We start from the raw sequence: 19728 nt of genomic DNA on the forward strand, positions 1-19728 counted from the left end.
CTACAGCTGCTAGAGAAAAAGATGCAGAGATTTCCTGCTGGCATACTGTCGCTTACCTGACTGCTAGCCTTCACTCTCCAGAAGCAAAAAGAAGGAAAGGGAGAAGGAAGCCTGGGGATATGGAAACACACGGGATTTTCCAAGCAGGGGAAGTGAAATAGGTGCCCCCTCCTTCTCCAGGGCAACCCTTTTCCTGAGGCCCAAGGCAATGTCATAGTCTTATTGAGACTCTGATGAACCCAGCACCCAAGTTTTGTGGTCGCAATGTCGCAATGTGAAATCTTTCATTCAAGTCGACTCAAGAAATGACATCCAGATGAGCTGCAGAGGTCCAGGGACCCTGAATTGCTGATCGTTGCAAGTTTATTAATCTAGTCAAAAAAATAAATAAATGCCAAGGAACTACTACATGCCAGAAATCATTGCAGGCACCAATAACAAATAAGACAGATGTGGTCCTCTCTGTTTTCAAGAAGCCTACATTGCAATGGGGGAAGACAGGGGAGCCTGGGTGGCTCAGTGGGTTAAGCATCCAACTTCACCTGAGGTCACGATCTCACAGTTCATGACTTCGAGCCCCTCGTCGGGCTCTGCACTGACAGCTCAGAGCCTGGAACCTGTTTTATATTCTGTGTCTCCCTCGATCTTGCCCCTCCCCTGCTTGTGCTCTGCCTCTCTCTCTCTCTCTCTATCAAATATAAATAAACATTAAAAAAAATTACATTGGGGGAAGACAGACAATAAATAAACAAATAAATGGAAATGGTTGCAGAACTAATACACAAAACACAAAGCAGGATGGTATACCCTCCATCACTGGGTAGGAGCTACTTTAGATCGATTGGCCAGGGAAGCCCTCCCTGAAGAGGTGACCGTTGACCCAAAGGACAAGAAAACATCTCAAAGCTCAGTCTGGTCTAGACGGTGTTTTGCTTTGGAATCCTATAAGCCGGGAACCCCCTCTCTCCACAAGGAGACAACTACCAAGTTAGATGCGGGGCTGTAGCAGGAAGGGTGTGGGAGCTGTGGCAGCAAAGAGAACTTGCTGCCCTCCTCCACCCTGCTGTCGTTGAAGCGGCAGCTGGCACTCCTGCTGGCCTCCGGTAGAGCCGTCGTTGGTTTTCTGTCCCAGAACCGAATCCGTCTAGAGTGCAGATACCAACACGGTGACGCAAAGCATCTTGCCGTTCCGTAGCTCCCGGTTCTGCGGCAAGCCGGACCATGTGGACTCTGCTTACATACTTCTCACTGTTGCACAGCCAGCTCAGTGCCTGCAGCACAGCCCTGTCCCTTTTAGCAGTGTCGTACAGGGAACGGTGCCTCACGGGTGGTAAACCTCAGCTTCAACACACACACACACACACACACACACACACACAGCTCACACAGCTCACACAGCTCACACTACCCAGCCACAGGAAAAAAAAAATAAAGGTGCATTATGAACATAAGCAACCCTGCCCAAAAAGAGATCTCGCCAGATGATAGATTTTTTTTTTTTTTTGGTAACCCTCCAAATTCTCTTTTTGTGTTCAGTAACGTGTAGTAATATATTTTCCACAATTTTGATCAGCATAAATACACAGGTTTGTATCTTGTTTTTTCTATTTGGCACTTTTCATATAATACATTTTTCCTCATTAGTATTGTTCCCAAGTGTCATTTTAACAGCTTAATAGAATGCAAGCATGTTGAATTTCATTGTTTATTTTTGCTTGTTTTTTTTTTTTTTTTTTTTTTTTTTTTACATTTTTGAGAACTGAGATTATTTGAGGTTTTTGTGTATTATTCAAGACCCGGCTAAGGTAGAGTTAGTTTTTCTCTTATTTTTTTTCTTCTTCTCTTTTGCCCTGTCAACAGTTTTATGGCTCTTGTTAAATTTACTAGCAGCTCTCAGGAAAGATGGAGCCAGTTTATGGCACCGGCCAATAGTGGGCATGTGCCTTTTTTCTTAGATCTGTTTCTCAACGGGGCATTATCAGCATAAAGAGATGAAAGTGTTGCAAACAATTTGAAGGAATTCCTTGTTTTATAAGGAAAAAAATCCCAAAGCCTTCCTTTAAACCCACTAGTGGTTATATAGCCTTAATTTAACCTTAACCTTGGTGCTCCATAAACAGACCACTTTATGCACCTGCCTCAGGCCTGTCTTCACTTCTCCCTGCTCTGAAATGCTCTTTCCAGAAAATCGCATGGCTGGCTTGCTTACTTTAGTCAGGTCTCTGAAGGAGAGGCCTTTGCCCCTCACCCCACCTAAAATGCCGCTCTGCCCCACTCTGCCTCTCTTCTCTCCTCTTACCTTGCACGGTCCTCGTCATTGCCTGACATAATATGTGCCTTTTTTGTTTTTATAGATGTTATCTGTGTCCCTCCTCTAGAAGGGACATTTCATAAGAACAAAGACTTCATCTCTTCTGTTTGCTTCGATATCCCCAATGCCTAGAAGATGCCTCATACATAGCATATGTTCCATAACTATCACTGAATGAATGAAGGAGTGAATGAACAAAGTGTCTGATTACATCATCCATCTTGACATTCTGAAGAGTAAGAGCTGGAAAACTGTGCTAGGCTGATTGGTGAATCTAAAAGTTTGCTGGTCATGAGGGGGCACCTGGGTAGCTCAGTCCATTAGGTGTCCAACTTCAGCTGAGGTCATGATCTCTTAGTCTGTGAGTTTAAGCCCGGCGTTGGGCTCTGTGCAGACAGCTCAGAGCCTGGAGCCTGCTTCAGATTCTGTGTCTCCCTCTCTCTCTGCCTCTCTCCCCCTTTTTCTCTCAAAAATAAATAAATACTTTAAAATGTTTTTAAATAAATAAATAAATAAATAAATAAAAGTTTGTTGGCCATAAGTTCCTAACTCTAATGAAACTGATGAGTACTCTCACCCCCAAAATGTACACTCACAAAATTTGCTATGTGATTTCTATGGGTCCTGCCTGGCTGAAGCTTTTAAGGGATCCAGAAATCTCAACTTGAGAACTAGTGCTCCAATGACTACAGTGTAACCCAGAGATCATAGATGGGCAGCCCTACAAACACACCCTGTTTTGGTTGAAATGGGTTCAATGCCAGATGAACTGGCACAAGGTTTTTTTGTTTGTTTTTGTTTTTGTTTTAAGTTTTGAATTTGGTTGCTCCATAATGGAAAAATCTGAACATTTCACATAGGAAAACAAATCCATATTTTCTCAGTTCTCTTGAAAATTCAAAAGATTCGGCAGCACTCAGCCCACATTCCTAACTGGAGATAAGCAATCATGGCCCCAGGTTACCTCAGTCTCCACTGCTCCCTGTGGCTTCTCTGGTTTAGGAGCTGAGTGTTCGTGACCATTTATTAGGCTCATGACGCTGTTTTCTTAAACCTGAGTTAAGAGGAAAGCAAAACAGACCTCTGCCTCTATTTTTCTTAAGCTGGGTCCACTTCACGTATTTCTGTTACCTGCCTGGCTGCTGCAGGAATTTGACTTGAGACCCCTTATCTAACTCAACCATGAATCCTAAGTGGAGGAAGCTAGGAGCCCAAATGGTTACAAAACTTGCTCAGGATTACATGGGGGCTGACATGAACTCAGGTTTCCTAAATCAATGCTTTTTCCACCGCACTGTCTTCTCAACTGAATAAAGAACCAAGAAACGTTATCATGTCACTAGAAACTATGGCTTCCTGCAAATCTACCAGAATTGCCTAAATTTTTCAAGGTCATCTCTGTATACCTGCCAAATGCTAAGACACATCCAAGCAATGCTTGATGTAGTGAAGGAGCAAACAAATGAATGAATCAGTTTTAACCTGGGGGCTGGGGAAAAGTAGGATTCATTTATTTATTTTAGTGTTTATTTATTTTTGAAAGAGAGAGAGAGAGTGTGAGTGGGGGAGGGGCAGCGAAGGGGAGTGGGACACAGAATCCGAAGCAGGCTCCAGGCTCTGGGCTGTCAGCACACAGCCCAATGCCGGCCTCAAAATCATGAACTGTGAGATCATGACTTAAGCCAAAGTTGGACACTCAACAGACTGAGCCACCCAGGTGCCCCGTAAATAGGATTCACAACTTTCACAACTTTCACAACTACCGAGGGTATAATTTTAATTCTGACGCCTCATTTTTGTTTTCTTTTCCTTTTTTTAAAAGGAGATAGAAATTTATTGAATAATACTATGAGGGAAGGTCAAAGGAGAGCTGTCTGCCATGAGGCACTGGTAAGGGACCAAGTCATAGGGTGGAGTGAGAAAGTATAGGGACATATGGAATTTTCCATTGTTTTATAACTGTGCCTGGGTTGCTAGGGACATTGGTTGGTTATGGTCTGTTTGTGTTCAACCTGGTGATCATGGTGGGCCCTTTCACCTCATTCAGGTTTCCATTGCTCAAGCCTGTTGCCTAAAAGCAGCCTCTACATTGCTCCTGATAGATCGACAATAACAAATCTTTGACAATTGGGCACAGGCCTCATGTTCAGTAGCTGCTTCATGCTGTGTGCAGTGGGTGGTTCAGGGGGGTGCGGTGTCCTTACCTAAACTTGCTAGTCTCAGGGGTTCTGTGCCGTTACAGACCAGAGCATGGTATTATATTAATGTGCTGGTAGGCCATTTGAGTGTGAAATTCCCTGGTAGCCAGGTCCATGGGATTTAGGGGGAGGGAACTCCCCGATGGGGTAGGCTGGAATCCTTGTTGAAACATCATTTGTACATGAAATTGTTAGATTCACTGAGACCCGTGGGAACGTATTTTGCCTGTAGATCAAAGTGCCGGCTGGAGGCTTACAAGGGACAGAACAGGAGAGGAGAGGAAAGGAAAGGGGTTCTTTGCCCTCATAGGCTTGGGCAGTCAGACCTCTTTGTTGTCAGACCTTCAGACCACATCAGAAAGCTGCCCTGGCCAGAGACCTTCAGTTGTCTAAGTAATACTAGGGTTAAGGGCGAGAAAGGAGAGGGAGAGAAGGATCCCTCCAAAGGGTGAGAAGGGAAATCCCTCCCCCTTTCAGGCAAGGGTGATCTGGCTTGTTCCCCCTGGGCCTTCGAATTCTCCCCAAGGAATACCCTCAGCCGGAGGTCCTCAGTTCCCCAAGGAGAACCACTGAGGGAAAGCCCTGAGAAATTCCTGGCGAATCCGGGGGAGTCCCTGGTTGGCAGAGGTTCCCCATGAGGGCCACTAAATGTGGGGCGACTGGATCGGGTGGAGGCCAGCGGGACAGGCTGTGAAAGGATTCACCCGAGGCAGAACAAAGGAGGTAGAAGTTTATTGGATGCACTGCAAGGGAGCAGTGGGCAGGACAGCAAAGGAAAAACTGTGTGCCCGCTCATTTTTATTTTCAATAGAATCAGTTCCACTGTATGAAACACACAGCTCGAGCCCACCACGTGAGGTTGGTGCACCGCAAACTGAGTAGGGATTAGCCACCCGTCTTCTGCAGGACACAAATGAGTTTCGTTATCTTCATATGCTCATTTGATTTTAAACTCTGCAGGCTCCTTTAAATTCCCCACAGTTTGAGTTTCAAGGCTTCAAAACTCATGATTTGTGCTGATTCCAAGAGATAAGAAGCAGGTGACCTGAGCCGCTGGTGCTGGGAAGTGCCGCAGAGGTTGCGTTCCTTCTGGCCACTGACGCTAACCAGGCTGGACATGAGCCCTGACTCTGTTCTGCAAATCCATTCCTCTCCATCTCCAGCTGAGTATTGCCTCTCTGTGGGAAATTATTCTCCATTCTGACAGTAGCAATGTTGTGCCCTAGAGTAATAAATGAGAGCCACTTGACCTTTTTAGGAAAGTCATTATCGTTATGATAGCATAATTTTGAAAAGCATTTCCCCCTTAATATTTATATCATCCCAACCCTGAGGACATAAACTGCCACTTCTGGTGGCCCCTGTATCTGTTTTTTTTTCTATTTTAGCAACAGGTGACCTGTTTTCAGCTAGATACACAGCCATAGAGTAAATACCACGTTTCCCAACCAACTACCCTTGTAGACAGAAAGAGCCATGTGTCTAAGTTCTAGCCAGGAGCACCTAAGTAGAAGTATCATGTATAATGTCTAGAAAGATCAGGCTGCCTAGAGTGTGGGCATGATGACTGGATATCCAACAGCCATTTCAGACCATGAGGCAGAAGCCACATGGAAGATGGCAGAGCAAGAGGATAGAAGGAGCTTGACTTCCTAATGATGATGGAATTTCCTGTGATTTTTCAGCTGAGTCTAATGCTAACTAAAGCAACTAAAAGTTTGTCGAGAAGACTGAAAACCATTTTGCTAAGTAGGAGTTCATTATATTTAATTAAAAATAGGTGCTTGAAGTTACTTTTCACCATGTCCATCGAGACACTCACTTCTGCATTATGGGTAAGTGAAAATGATGTTTCCTTCTTTGTACATAAAAATAAATGAATGCTTAAAGATTTTTGTAGCAATTTTTATGTTTTATTATTTTTGAGGTATCATTGACATATAACATATGAGTTTCAGGTGTACAACATAATGATTTGTTATTTGTATGTAGTGCAAAATGATCACCATAGTAATTCTGGCTACCATCTGTCACCACACATAACAAAACTTTTTTCTTGTGATGAGAACTTTCAAGATTTACTCTCTCGGCGACTTTCAAATATGCACTACAGTATTATTAACTGTAATCACCATGCTGTATATTACATCCTCATGACTTACTATTTTACAACTGGAAGTTTGTACCTTTTGACCTTCTTTATCCATTTTTCCCCCCCAACTCCCCATTCTGGCAACCACCAATCCGTGTTCTATATCCATGAGCTCACAGCATGTTTTTGTTTTTGTTTCTGATTTGTTTTAGAATCTACCTATAAGGGAAATCACATAGCGTTTGTCTTTCTCTGACTTACTTCACTTAGCATAATGCCCTCAAATCCATCTATGTTGTTACAAATGGCAAGGTTTCCTTTTTTATGACTGGATAATATTTCCAGTGTGTGTGTGTGTGTGTGTGTGTGCATGTATGTGTGCGTGCACGTGTCTGTGTGTACCACATTTTCTTATCCATTCATCCATCAGTGGATACACTTAGGTTGTTTCCATATCTTGGCTATTGTAAATAATGCTGTAGTGAACATGGAGGTGCAGGTATCTTTGGGGGAGAGTATTTTTGTTTTCTTTGGATAATACCCAGAAATGGAATTGCTGGATCATATGGTAGTTCTATTTTAAATTTTTGGAGGGCCCTTTACACTGTTTTCCACCATGGCAGCCCTAGTTTACATTCTCACCAACAGTGCACAAGAGTTCCCTTTTCTCCACATCCTTGCCAACACTTGGTATATTGCTTGTCTTTCTGATAATTCTGACAAGTGTGAGGCGATTACTTTGTGGTTTGGACTTGCATTTCCCTGATGATTAATATTGAGGACCTTTTCATGTATCTGTTGATCATTTGTATACCTTAGCTGGAAAATATCTATTCAGATCCTTTGCCCATTTTTTAATTGGATTGTTTGGGGGTTCTTTACTGTTGAGTTGTAGGAGTTCTTTATGTTCTTTATATATTTTTGATATTAACCCTTTCTCAGATATGTGATTTGCAAATATTTTCCCAGTTTTCCCTGTTATAAGCTCCAGGGGTACCTTATAGTTTTTTCATACTATTTCTCATGTTTAGAATTATTTGCTAAGTATCTGTCTTTGCTGTTGACAAAAGCAGTGAAAGCAGGCATTTCTGTCTTGTCACTGCTGCTTCCTCAATATCTGGTCTAGCTCCTAACACTTAATGGAACTTAATAAATATTCATGGAATGAACGAGCTTTTGTTATCACGCTATCTGGACAGAATGTTTTTCACTTAAGAAAAATGTATGAACCCCCACAATCTCCATGTTGAGCAGAATCAAAATAAAATGTTTTAGAGTTGCATTAGCAATTGAGAAAGATTGGTCTTCTATCTGGACCGGTGGGAAGATTTCCAGGTACATCCTTGAAAAGGGACTCAGGACAGAAAATGACCGGCAGTCAGGCAGAGAGGAGGCCGGGCTCTGTGGTCAGTCAAGTCACAAACAAGTAAGGAGCAGAGGTAGTGTTCCTCTGCGTGCACTCCCTCCACCCTCTGACCCCCTGCCTCACCCCGGCCTTGCCTCAGGGTTGCCGCTGCAGGGCCACACTGGAACATCAAACAGGGGATTTTGTTTGCTGACTTGGCTTCATAACAGGGCCTCTCCCTGACCTTTTCCTTGCGTGTAATAAAGGGGAAGGACGCATTTAAAGTGGAATTGCACAAGTTTCCCGTATGTATTATTACGCTTTCAAAGGAACACCTCAGCTGAGCACCGCTGCCTGGAATAGATTGAGGGCATCTGCCCCAGCCGCACCCTTGGCACTTTTGCCCCAGTGCCTCAGCCTTTCCTATGGGAGTGAGAGCTGGCCCAGCCCAGCCCCCGGGAGCCCCTGCCACAGCAAGAGATGTGCTGGTACTGGACTCTGTGTTGCCAGGTGCCTGGAAGGATCCAGAGACCCCTCAGGTTTGACAGCCAGTGGTGAGCTGTTTTTAGGATGTGTAGAGAATGAAGGAAGAAGGACCCAGCCACACAGCTGGGCTTCGTGGCCCCCCAGGACACCATTCAGGATAGTAGAGCCCCTCAAGTATCTCAACACCCATTTCCAGAGTCGTTCTCTGGAATTATCAGACGGGAGTTTCTCTGCTGTTATGTTGACTCAGCTTTTCTCTATCTCCACTTGCACCACCTCTGTCCCTGCTGACTAATTGTCTGTACCACCCTTTTCTCTTCATCAGGCTTCTGCTGCCTTTACCCTGTGGCCCCTCTTTAGCACCATCCTACTATCACTTTCCCTGTCCAGACCTCACAGACTCCCCAACGGTGGTGTCTGATGCGTTCAGCCTGTCGCCGTGACCAAGTTCTCACGTCAGACCTCAGCCATTGGCCAGCCATTGGGAAGTTGCCGTCAGGTTAGAGGCCAATTCCCAGCTCAACCCATTGTAACTGAAGCCACACATGCAGAGTGACATGGTAGAAACCATTCACCCACTGGACATGGGCACCTTGCATATGACAGGGCCCCGTGCTGGCACGGAGAACACAGCAGTGAAACAAAACAACACAAGCTTCAGGCTTCGTGAACCGTGCTTTCAATTGGAGGTTAGGAGGACTGACCAGAGACGAACTAGAAAGGGAATCATAGGATAGACATGGGTTGATGTGACGGACAGGAACAGAGCAGAAGTGCATAGGGAGTGCTGGAACAATATCGGAGTGGCTGTCCATTTCAAACAAGGCGCCAGAGCAGGTCCATAAGAGAGAGTGAGGTGTGTGTCATTAAGGACACAGAGAAGGTGAGAAGGCCACGAAGGAAGTCTCACAGGGCTCTCGCGTGGTAAGAATGATGAGGTTGCTGGAGACAGGGTCATGTCACTTGGTATTGGCTTTGTCAGCACTGAGAATCACAGGGAGTCCTGCCCTCTGTGTCTCGGAGAGGAGAGGAAGATGCCTCCATAAGGTACGTAGTGCAGCATCTGATGCTCCAAAAAGTCCAAGAAGGACCGGACCCCGAAGGGCATTTACAGAGGGAACCAGAGGACAGGCACCGCATTCTGTCTGCGCCTGTCCCTGCTGTCCCAGAGCCTTTCCACAGGAGCAAGGATGCCATGGACTTCCAAGTCAGAACTATCCGGTTCAGTGGGCCTTAACCTGAAGGGGTGCGGGAATCACCCGGGGGCCTTGTTCAATTCAGATTGTGGGGCCCATCCCCAGCAGTTCTGAGTCAGTAGGGCTGAGTGGGCTCCAATGACAGATGTTTCTATCCCAGCTGCTGCTGATGCTGCTGGTCCAGGTATGACTCTTGGAGAAGCATTGCTCTCATTTACACTCTCATCCCTCCCAGTCCCTCAGAGTCTGCCCTCACCTTTCTTCCTGTCTGAGATGGCTGGCTTCCTCTTCTGTGTCTCCCTCAAATCCAGCTTGGAGACACTTCCTCCAGGAAACTCTCCAAGGAAGAATCCTTCTTGCCTTCCTCTGCCTGTTTCCATGCCGTGTCATATCTGTACTCATCTATCTGCTTTCTGGATTGTAAGGGCTAGTTCCTCCAGTTCCTAGTATCTAGTAAATGTTAAGTGAAACTGTCTGAGACCCCTGGTTTTCCCACTTGGCATCTGCGAAAGGAAGGCCGTGCTGGGAATGAGTTCCAGCTTGCTGCTCCCTGGGCTTCCCTCACCATCAAGACCCCATCTCCTCTGAGCTCCCGAGCCCCCCTGAACTCCCTAGTTCCAGCAGATCCAGACGCGCTGTTGTAACATCTAGCCACCCTGGAAGTTGAAGTTCTTTCTCTCACAAAACAATATGCAGTTAGGAGTTGTAAGAGGGCTCTTTGACTAAGAGACTCCAATAAGCAAAATCAAGTACCGGAAAGGCCAAGTGTGCATGGGGAGGCTGGAGAGTCAGGAGATTGAGTGATTCCACCCTGCCTCTGCACAAGCTGAGTGGCCGTGGGCCAGCCACTGGCCCCTTCATGTGTCAAACGAGGGAACTGGACTAGATGATTTGTAAGGTCCTTCTCAGCTCTCGAATTCCAAGATTAGAGAACTGAGTTCATGTAGATGCTAAGCAAAGATACCCAGACTTCCAGCATGAGAGTGCCAGCTCTGGAGGAAAATCTGTTTTTCCTCTAAGCTCTTTCCTAGTTTTCGCTCTTCCTGTGGAGTCATAGGCAACTCCCTAAAGATTCCAGGGGAGCTGTGGATGGAAATGCAGCTGTGCAAGGAAAACGCGGAACTAAATTGTAACACAGAGAAAGGTGCATAGACACCTTACAGGATAACTACAAGAATTAAGAGAAAATGATATAAACAGCAAGCACCTAGCACAGAGGCTAGCCCAGCACGTATGTTCAGCAAGTGTTAGTTCTTCAGTCCACGTCTGCTGCCAGGCTGGCCCTTAAAGGAGGAAAGCATTGTGTACTCTGAACCCCAGAGTCCTTCTTATCAGCTCCTGGTCACTCCCGCTGGCCTTGCTTGGTCACTTATTCATTCAACCTGTGTTTATTGAGCGTCCACCGAGTGCCAGATAGGGTGTGAAGGATCAGCACAGGTAGTTACAACACCATCCCTATTCTCGAGGAGCAGGCACTGTGCTTTAGTTAGGGATATGGACAAGTCAGCAACTATGATGTGATGGGACACATCTACTAGGAATAAGCTTTGGGTCTAAGAAGGTAAGAGAGATCAGAGGAGAATTCCTGGGCAGGTGACATCCAAATTGATTCTGGAAAGGTGAGAGACGATTGACTAGACTAGGTGGTGGCAGGGTAGAGGATTCTGGCGAGAGGGAGAAATGAGTCTGGGCAGGTGAACGGGATCACGTCACCAAAGGTCTGTGTCCTACAATACAGAGCTGAGTCTTTAACTTAGGCATAATACACTGCCGGATTTCAAGCAAAAAAATAACTAATTAACTTAATTGAATAAATTGACAGTTCTGATTTTAGCCCCCATGTTTCTTCCTCAGCAGAAGGTCCAGCCACTTCTTTCTTTTGCCTGTGTCATTTGCTCTAGGCCAGCAATCCTCTCTGCCACTGTTGCACTCTGTGTCCAGCCCCAGACCCATGTGGGTCCACCCAGGTCAAGGACCTAAGGAATCCCAGAAGCTTCAGGCCCTCTGCTCCATCATGGGCCTTCAGGAACCAGGGGGAAGCAGAAAGTAGAAGAATGTTCCAATGGGTTAGGAGAGTTTTCCTCATTTAATATTTAGATTTTAAATTGAGTAACTTTTCAAGTATTTACTTGTGAAGAGCTTGTCTTCAGATTCAAGGGCAGCCAGTATAAACCTGGATCTTCAGTGAGCAATGAAATCTAAAGAGTCTGACCTCTCCACTCCCTCAGAAGTGGGGTCACCAGATAATGTCATTCCTGGCTGAGAAACCCCTGTGGCTTCCCATCTCGCTTGGAAGGAAGTCCAAAGTCCTGCACAGGCTGCCCTGCCTCCAAAATCAGTCTCCTCTGGGTCTTGCCATCTCCAACCACACCTGCCTATGGCTGGTGTGTTCTCCGTGGCTGCTGCCTGAGATGCTGTCCCTTCTTGGCAGTCTCTTTTTTGTTCAAGGTCTCACACCTCTATTTCACCTACTCAGAGACTGTCTCTGGCCACCTGGTCTAGAGCAGCCTGGAAGAAGGGCCCTGAGATCGGGGCACAGGTCTGTCCTTGTCCCCTTACCTCGCTTCCTATGTTTCCCCCCAAGACCCTTCTATGAGTCACCGCTCAGGTCCCCAACACTCCTTCATCTCCCTCCACAACTTGGTTGCATTCCTCTGAAGTCTGCATGTGCCAAATGTTCTCCCAATGTTTGCTTTTCCCTCCTGCCTCTTCCTCAAGAAAAATAATCTTTCTCTGTGTCCTGTCTCTCCAGGATCCAGAGTAAGGGGTAAGAAATGGGACTCTGGAGACATAAACACATGCAGCAAATCCTGAAGGACTGTGGTGAGCCAGGTACTGTCCTGGGCCCTGGTTTACTCTGGGGTTTGAATCCTAGCTTTTCAACTTACTCCCGGGGTGTCATGGTCCTAACCTCTTTGACCCTTAGGCTTATCATCTTGAAAATGGGACTAGTAGGGGGCGCCTGGGTGGCTCAGTCGGTAAGCATCCGACTTCAGCACAGGTCATGATCTCACGGTTCGTGAGTTTGAGCCTCGCATCGTGCTCTGTGCTGAAAGCTCAGAGCCTGGAGCCTGCTTCAGATTCTGTGTCTCCCTCTCTCTCTGCTCCTCCCCCACTCACTATGTCTCTCTCTCAAAAATAGATAAACATTTAAAAAAAATTTTAAATGGGGCTAGTAAAGTCTACTGTGATGGTTAATTTTATGTGTGAACTTGGCTGGGCTACAGTGCCCAGATATTTGGTCAAATATTATTCTGAATGTTTCTGTGAGTGTGTTTTGGGATGAGATTAACATTTAAATTGGTGGACTTGAGTAAAGCAGATTGACCTCTGTAATGTGGGTGGGCCTCGTCCAGTCAGTTGAAGGTAGACAAAAAGAATGACCTCCCCTGTGCAAGAAGGAATTCTGTCAGCAGACAGCCTGCAACATCAGCTCTTTCCCAGGTCTCCAGGCTGCTGGCCCACCCTGAAGAGTTTGGACTTGCCAGGCTTAATTACACGAGCAAATTCCTTAAAATCAGTCTCTCTACGTATAGATGCATCCTACTGGTTTTGTTTCTCTGGAGAACCCCAAACACATACATCTACCTTGCAGGATTTTGTCACATTCATCAGCCCTAATATTTGCTCCCACTTACTGAGTGCTTACCGCGTGCCACCCGCCTTGCTAAGGGTTGACCTTACGTGATCTCGTGTAATCCTCACCACAGCCTTACGAGCTGCCATCATTATTATCCTGTGTACAGCAAGGAAATGGACATTCAGATGGCAATCCGACAGTCAATAAAGGCTGGCGTGAGGGGGGCTTGAGAGGGGAGCTCATAGAGGAGAGAGAGATGTGCGTGACCAATTACCTGGACTTTCTACAGCCTCATTTCGAACCTGTCCACTTAAACATCTTTTCACTGATAAGCTCATACACTGAAACAAGGCGCCCACATGGCCTGCTTCCAGCCAAGCAGAAGGTGAGAGAGATGTAGCTCGCAGGGTGCTGTGGCTCACGGAGCGGCTGCCAGAGAAAGGCTGCCCAGCCGTCACCACAGGGTTTACCCTGTCTGCCCTGACTTTGCTGTCGCTTCACTTGGCCTGCTCTGGGAAGCAAGAGCCCCCCACTGAGAGGCTGTAAGTCCTTCTGGAATGGTTCTCCCGGTTTGCCATGCTAGATGTTTCCCCAGAAAATTCCCTTTATCCATGAACAAACTTTTTTTAAATTTTTTAATTGGAAAGGGAAGGACAAATGAAGGGTTTTCAAAAAAATGAGAAAAGTCTTTCGAGGCAGATAAATGTGCACTTTTCTTCCACGCGAATTAGAATGGATTCTACAAAAGCATGTTCCATTTCCCATACTCCTTTTAGCATTTTGTTAGGAGCTTTGCCTGCCCGTGTTTTCTTTTTTCACGTTCCCATAGTGCTGTGAAATAGATATTGCTTGACAGATGATGGCATAGTGGCTCGAGGGACACAGGGACTTGCCCACATTCACATAGTCACACAGTGACTCCAGCTTTGCTCTGGTGAAGGAGCCTCACCACGAGTGATCACCTGGCAGCTATGGGGAGACCTGGTGATTCTGATAATCCTTGGCTTCTGCTGGGAAGAATGCCTAAGGGGAATGCCTGAAAATAGTGGGATCTGTTTGCTTTCTTTTTTTTTTTTTTTTTTAATTTTTTAAGTTTATTTATTTTGAGAGAGAAAGTGCATGAGACGTGTAAGGGCAGAGAGAGGAGGGAGAGAGAGAATCCCAAGCAGGCTCCACACTGTCAGCACAGAGCCCAACGCGGGGCTCGAACTCACCAACCGTGAGATCATGATGACCTGAGCCAAAATCACGAGTCAGACGCTCAACTGACTGAGCCACCCAGCACACGCACTTACTCTAGGTTTCAATGTATTCTAAATGCTAGACATAAGACATAGTTCTTGTCTGGCCAAACACTGGGTTGACATTGTGCAGATGGTAAAACATCATAAATGCCAAATTCAGCAAAAATTTCCCTGATGGATCTTTCTCTTTGTCCTAAAAGCTGAGAACACTGGTTTTTGCTAAGAAGTGTCCTTATTACTACAGTGTTCTTTCTGTTTGGCTGACGTTTGTTTTCTTATTCTTGTTAATCCTTTCCGAAATCCATGCCTTCTCAAACCAGTTAGACCACGAATTCCTTGAAACCAGAGGTTACACACTTACAAGCAGCTCGATAAATATGCTCTGACTTCCTACAAATCATTTATGACACCCAGTAATTTCCCTATAGAATCAAAATTGTGTACTTTAGCAAGCCATCAATTTTATTTTTAAGCAGTAAAGTTCATGCTCTCGCTTCTCCTATCATGTTTTTTCTCCTGGATCTAAATCACACTGTGAATCCATGTGTGTACCCTGATAATGTATGATATAACACGCAGTGCAGCTCTTTAAGCCTCCTTTTCCTGCAAACCTAGGGAAATCAGAAATGTTTGCCAGGGACACATTAGCTTTAAGAACTTGTTTCCGAACTGTATTTGCATATTCATGCCCCCTCGGTCTCTGTGTCTCTCTCTCCTCTCTCCTGGCCTCTCTTGCATTCCCACAGATCGCAGTGTGATTTTTGCCAAATTCATACAGTAACTTCTGGGCTGTGAGCAAAGGCTAGGGGACTATGAGAAAGGTCATTGCTCGCTGCCTATTGTTCCTTGGCGTTCCCAGGCCCCAGCCATGTTCTTGTTTAAACACAAGACGTTAAATAGTTCCTAAAACTAGGTGTTTGGAGAAGGAGAAGGAAAAGTCATAGGAACTAAACCAGCTGCCAGTCTGGTGACCCTAGTACAGAACCTACACAGGGCCAGGCATGAAGGAGGGGACAAGGCAGGGGTGCAATGTAAGTGCAAATGCCCCTTTATTCTCTGGGCTGTGGGAACCCATGCCCGTCCTTCCTCACCTGGGCAGCCCTCCAGCCTTGTTTGACCTTGGAGCTGTACCTGCAGGGCAAAAGAGAAGCCATGTGATTTCCCTAAGCAGTTCTTGGTAGTCTGCCAGGAGGCCCGGCGCTCTGCTGGCATCGCTGGCGATTCGGACAGGCTCCTCACTCCTTGCTTTCCGGTTAAGGCTGGCCTGGCCCCAGAAGGAGGCCCTGAGAGAAGTTCCTTGGAGGGGACCTCGGGAGGCAGGTGTGGGTGGGGGGCCCTTCTCTTCTTTCCTGAGATGGCACTGGCGAGGCGTGTAACCACCCCACCACCCCACCATCCAATCGCGTTTCTCAAATCTTGAGCGGGTCACACTCTCAAGAAAGGATGGCTCCGCCCCCACTTACCCCCCAAGGCTGGCACAACAGACAGATCACCTGCACGAATATCTCTCTCCACCTAGCCTGGCACCTGGTCTAAACTTCACACCACCATGTTCTTTCCGGCAGGTCCAGAAAACCCTGTGAGGATGAACAAGTGTCACTTGAGAGCGCACGATGCAAGCAGTGCACCGATTGGCCGCTAAGACTGTCCAGTGTGCGGATGCCTCCCAGAAGATAGCAGGGCTTTGAGAAGCAGGAAGGAACTCAGCAGGGGTAAGTCTGAATGCACAGGCGAGTCAGAAAAATCCGCAGCACCGGCTTCTCAATAGACATGGGTGCCAGTAAAATAGGGGAGGAAAAGGTTGTGAGGCAGGACCAAGCTGGCCCTTAGCCCAGAGGAGTAGCAGGGCCTGAGGGCTCTGGCTGAAGAAGGGTCCATGCCCCATTTGCAGGGGAAGTCATTGACCACTCCCAGCCCTTGCTGCGGGCCTGAGAATGGGGGCCCCACTGGCCAGGTTTCGGTGTTTTTGTTTTTTAGGAGAAGGGAGAAACCACAACCAGCTTGTTTTTACATATTGGCAACTAATTTAGTATTTAGAAACACTGCATAGTCCCGCCCAGTATACACTAATTAAAACATTTGTGTGCCTCATTTGGCTTCTAGGAAACAGTGAAGGAGGAGACCACCCAGCGTTATACTGCCTCTAGGGGCAGCCGAGACCCTGTTCCTTCCAGCTCTAATGCAGAACATAAAATGATGTAACAGGCAGGAGGCCCTTAACAATCGATCAGACCCATTTAAGCCAAGAGCCAAGTGTAATTCTGTCCACCTCTTTACCTCAGATCCATATCTTGACCCTGGGAAAAAAATAGTTCAATCCGTTCTTTTTCTTTTTCTTCCTCTTCCAAGCTAAAAAAAAAAAAAAAAAAGCAAAAAGCTAACACGTAAAGCTTCACCAGGATTATCTCTTTGGCGAGGTGGCACTTACTTCTACAGGAGACCTTTGTCTCCTAGTCATTAGTCAGCAGTGTTCAGGTGAATCCCCAAGCCAGCAACATTTAGAACTTGGACAAAAAGCCGTGAAGCCCTGAATGACCTTGGGCAAGGTTCTTGGTCTATCTATTTCCCTTCTTTTGCTCACTAAGAGAACCTGTTGTTATGGGGGAAAACACAAAACCAAGAATAACTAATCATCTTCCAGACACGTGTGCCTCAGTTTGTTCCTCCATAAAACTAGTGGAACAGGTCCAAGGCCTTCGGAGGCCAAGGGTCTCTAATAGCCCTCTACCTAGAACACTTCCCCCTGTGAACTCAGGAATGCCCTCCAGCAAGAGTGTGAAATGCATGACGTTTCAATTCTTTGAGCTTCTTCCCACTCCCCCTACCTCTGGTTACCGGATGCCCTGGCTGAAGTCTGGATACCCCAGGGACACTTAAATGAATAAAAAGCCTGGTTGTTTTACTAAGTGATGTAGCAAGATCTACAAATACAAACACCAAAAGATGGAGACTACAATGTGCATATGAATATCCCTTGGACCCAAAAGCACACGAAGAACTTGTGCTCCCCGTTTTAAAGGTTCAGAATGTCCTCATCACTCATTTTAGAAATCACATTCGGGACTTTCATGCTGAATGCCATTAAGTGGGTAGTGTTTGGAACTATCTGCTCATCCTAACTTGGAAGCAAGTTTATTTACTCAGCATAAAAGGAAGTATTTGAACTCACAGAGTGTGATTCTCTGCAACTTTTAAAAGTAGCAAGACTGGACAGGCAACTTTTAGGACAGTAAGACATATTTCTCTGTTCTGAATACCACCTTGCTACCTTAACTAGGCAATTGTAGCTGGGTAGACGCTCAAGGTGAAAAAGGACATGAGTTTTAGTAAATACAGGTAATATACTTAGATGATACTAATGGGCTCTGTTTTCTAGGATTCCATTCTATTGCCTTCTTCATTCAGTTAGTTTTGAACCATTCTCTTGTGAAACTAAACGTTTGAACCATTCTTTTGTGAAACTAAACGTGTGAACAACGTTTTTGAGACTATCACATTATCACCTAGGTGAATAGGATGACCTTCCCATCCCACCATTAATACTTGCCGAAGACGTTAGTAGGACCCAGCTGGCCTTTTCAAATGACAGATTTGCGTAAAAATTAGGCTAGGAGGGGCGCCTGGGTGGCGCAGTCGGTTAAGCGTCCGACTTCAGCCAGGTCACGATCTCGCGGTCCGTGAAATCGAGCCCCGCGTCAGGCTCTGGGCTGATGGCTCAGAGCCTGGAGCCTGCTTCTGATTCTGTGTCTCCCTCTCTCTCTGCCCCTCCCCCGTTCATGCTCTGTCTCTCTCTGTCCCAAAAATAAATAAACGTTGAAAAAAAAAAAAAATTAGGCTAGGAGCAAAATGGACCTGAAGCTGCCTTAGTGCATGGCATATGGTTATATTCCCTTCTCCCCTCCTCCACGTATAGCTCAGTATCCCTCATAAAGGAGACATCAGAAAAATTATGGAATATGCAGAAGAAATGAACCTGAGAAAAGGCCAGCAACTGCTGAAGTAGATGGTGTGTGAGAATGAGAAGGGAACAGGAGGCAGGCTGAGCCCCAGCTGTCCCAGCTTTGGGCAGAGGGCACCTCACCAGGATTCAGTGGTGCTGGAGATCCTCTCTCAGATACTTTCTCCAGGGCACAGTTTCACCCTGGTCCCAGCTCAGCTCTCCCGCCTCTGTGCTAAGAAGCCAACCTATTCTCCTCAGGCCCCTCCTGGCTTCTTTCTCTCCCCCACGTGATCATTTTGCTCACCTTCTCTGGATTCTCGCCTAACGCTTACAGCCTTGCTTAATCATTTAGTAGCTGCCAGTAAGGAAGGACACAGCACAGGGAATTTCATTGAAGCTGTGTTCTTCTAAGCCATTGAATGGAAACACGCATCACACTCTGCCCCAGACAGTGTTTTGTTGATGCTGCACTTGGTTCAAAGCCTCCCATGACTTCCTAGGATGTTTCTTTTTCTATTCTTAGGCATAACTCGCCATTCTTCTACCTTTATGCAGCTTGTGTTTCCCCTGGCCCTTCTCTTTTGCCCTGGCCTCTAGACCAGGAGTGGAGTGATTAGAATGTGCTCGTGTAACTTTTACCCCTCATTGTGGTTCCTGGAGCTGGAGCCTCTCTAGTACGACTCCCTGCTTCTGCAGGGTTTTTCTCTTGCTGGAGTCCTCCTCGCCCTGTGGTCTTATCCACAATGGGCAGCTCCTGGGAAAGACACGTCCATCATCTCATCTGCTTTGTTTTTCTTCCTCTTTCTGGAAGTTGAACAGCGTGGCTGGCTGGAACGGACAACCTTGCACTGAAAGCACCTAAGTGAAGGGGTGCCTGGGTGGCTCAGTCAGTTGAGCGTCTGACTTCGACTCGGGTCATGATCTCACAGCTCGTGAGTTCAAGCCCCGTGTCAGGCTCTGTGCTGACAGCTTGGAGCCTGGAGCCTGCTTTGGATTCTGTGTCACCCTCTCTCTCTGCCGCTAACCTACTTGCATTACATCTCTCTCGAAAGTAAATAAACATTAAAAAAAAAAAAAAAAAACCAGCACGTAAGGGACTCCAAGGTGTTTTTCCTTCTCAGAAATGTCATAGTTACCCCTCTTTCTGGATTTCATTCTATTGTTACATGTAATTCTGCCATGTTGCTGCTCTGTTCTTTTCTAGGTGGGGGAGGTATTGCAATACAAGTACTTGTTACTCTACATGTAGGTCATCTGCCAAGGTTTAGCTCTCTGTTGCAACCAGATTCTGCTTGAAGGTTGGCCATTCACCTGATAGGTGGTGTTAACTGAATTT

General features: G+C 46.3%; 1 long non-coding RNA gene across 2 annotated transcripts; it reads left to right on the forward strand.

The window, feature by feature from the left end:
- The first annotated feature begins 5997 nt into the window (after window positions 1-5997).
- LOC115519425 lies at window positions 5998-19299 on the forward strand. 2 transcript variants are annotated; one of them, XR_003970512.1, is made up of 4 exons: window positions 5998-6344; window positions 12381-12460; window positions 16018-16164; window positions 19204-19299. It is a non-coding gene; the product is annotated as an uncharacterized LOC115519425 (long non-coding RNA). The 2 variants fall into 2 exon arrangements; XR_003970513.1 differs by lacking the exon at window positions 12381-12460.
- Window positions 19300-19728: the final 429 nt, after the last annotated feature.

The sequence above is a fragment of the Lynx canadensis genome, chromosome A1 (genome assembly GCF_007474595.2).
Source record: "Lynx canadensis isolate LIC74 chromosome A1, mLynCan4.pri.v2, whole genome shotgun sequence".
In the NCBI taxonomy this organism is placed as follows: Eukaryota; Metazoa; Chordata; class Mammalia; order Carnivora; family Felidae; genus Lynx; species Lynx canadensis.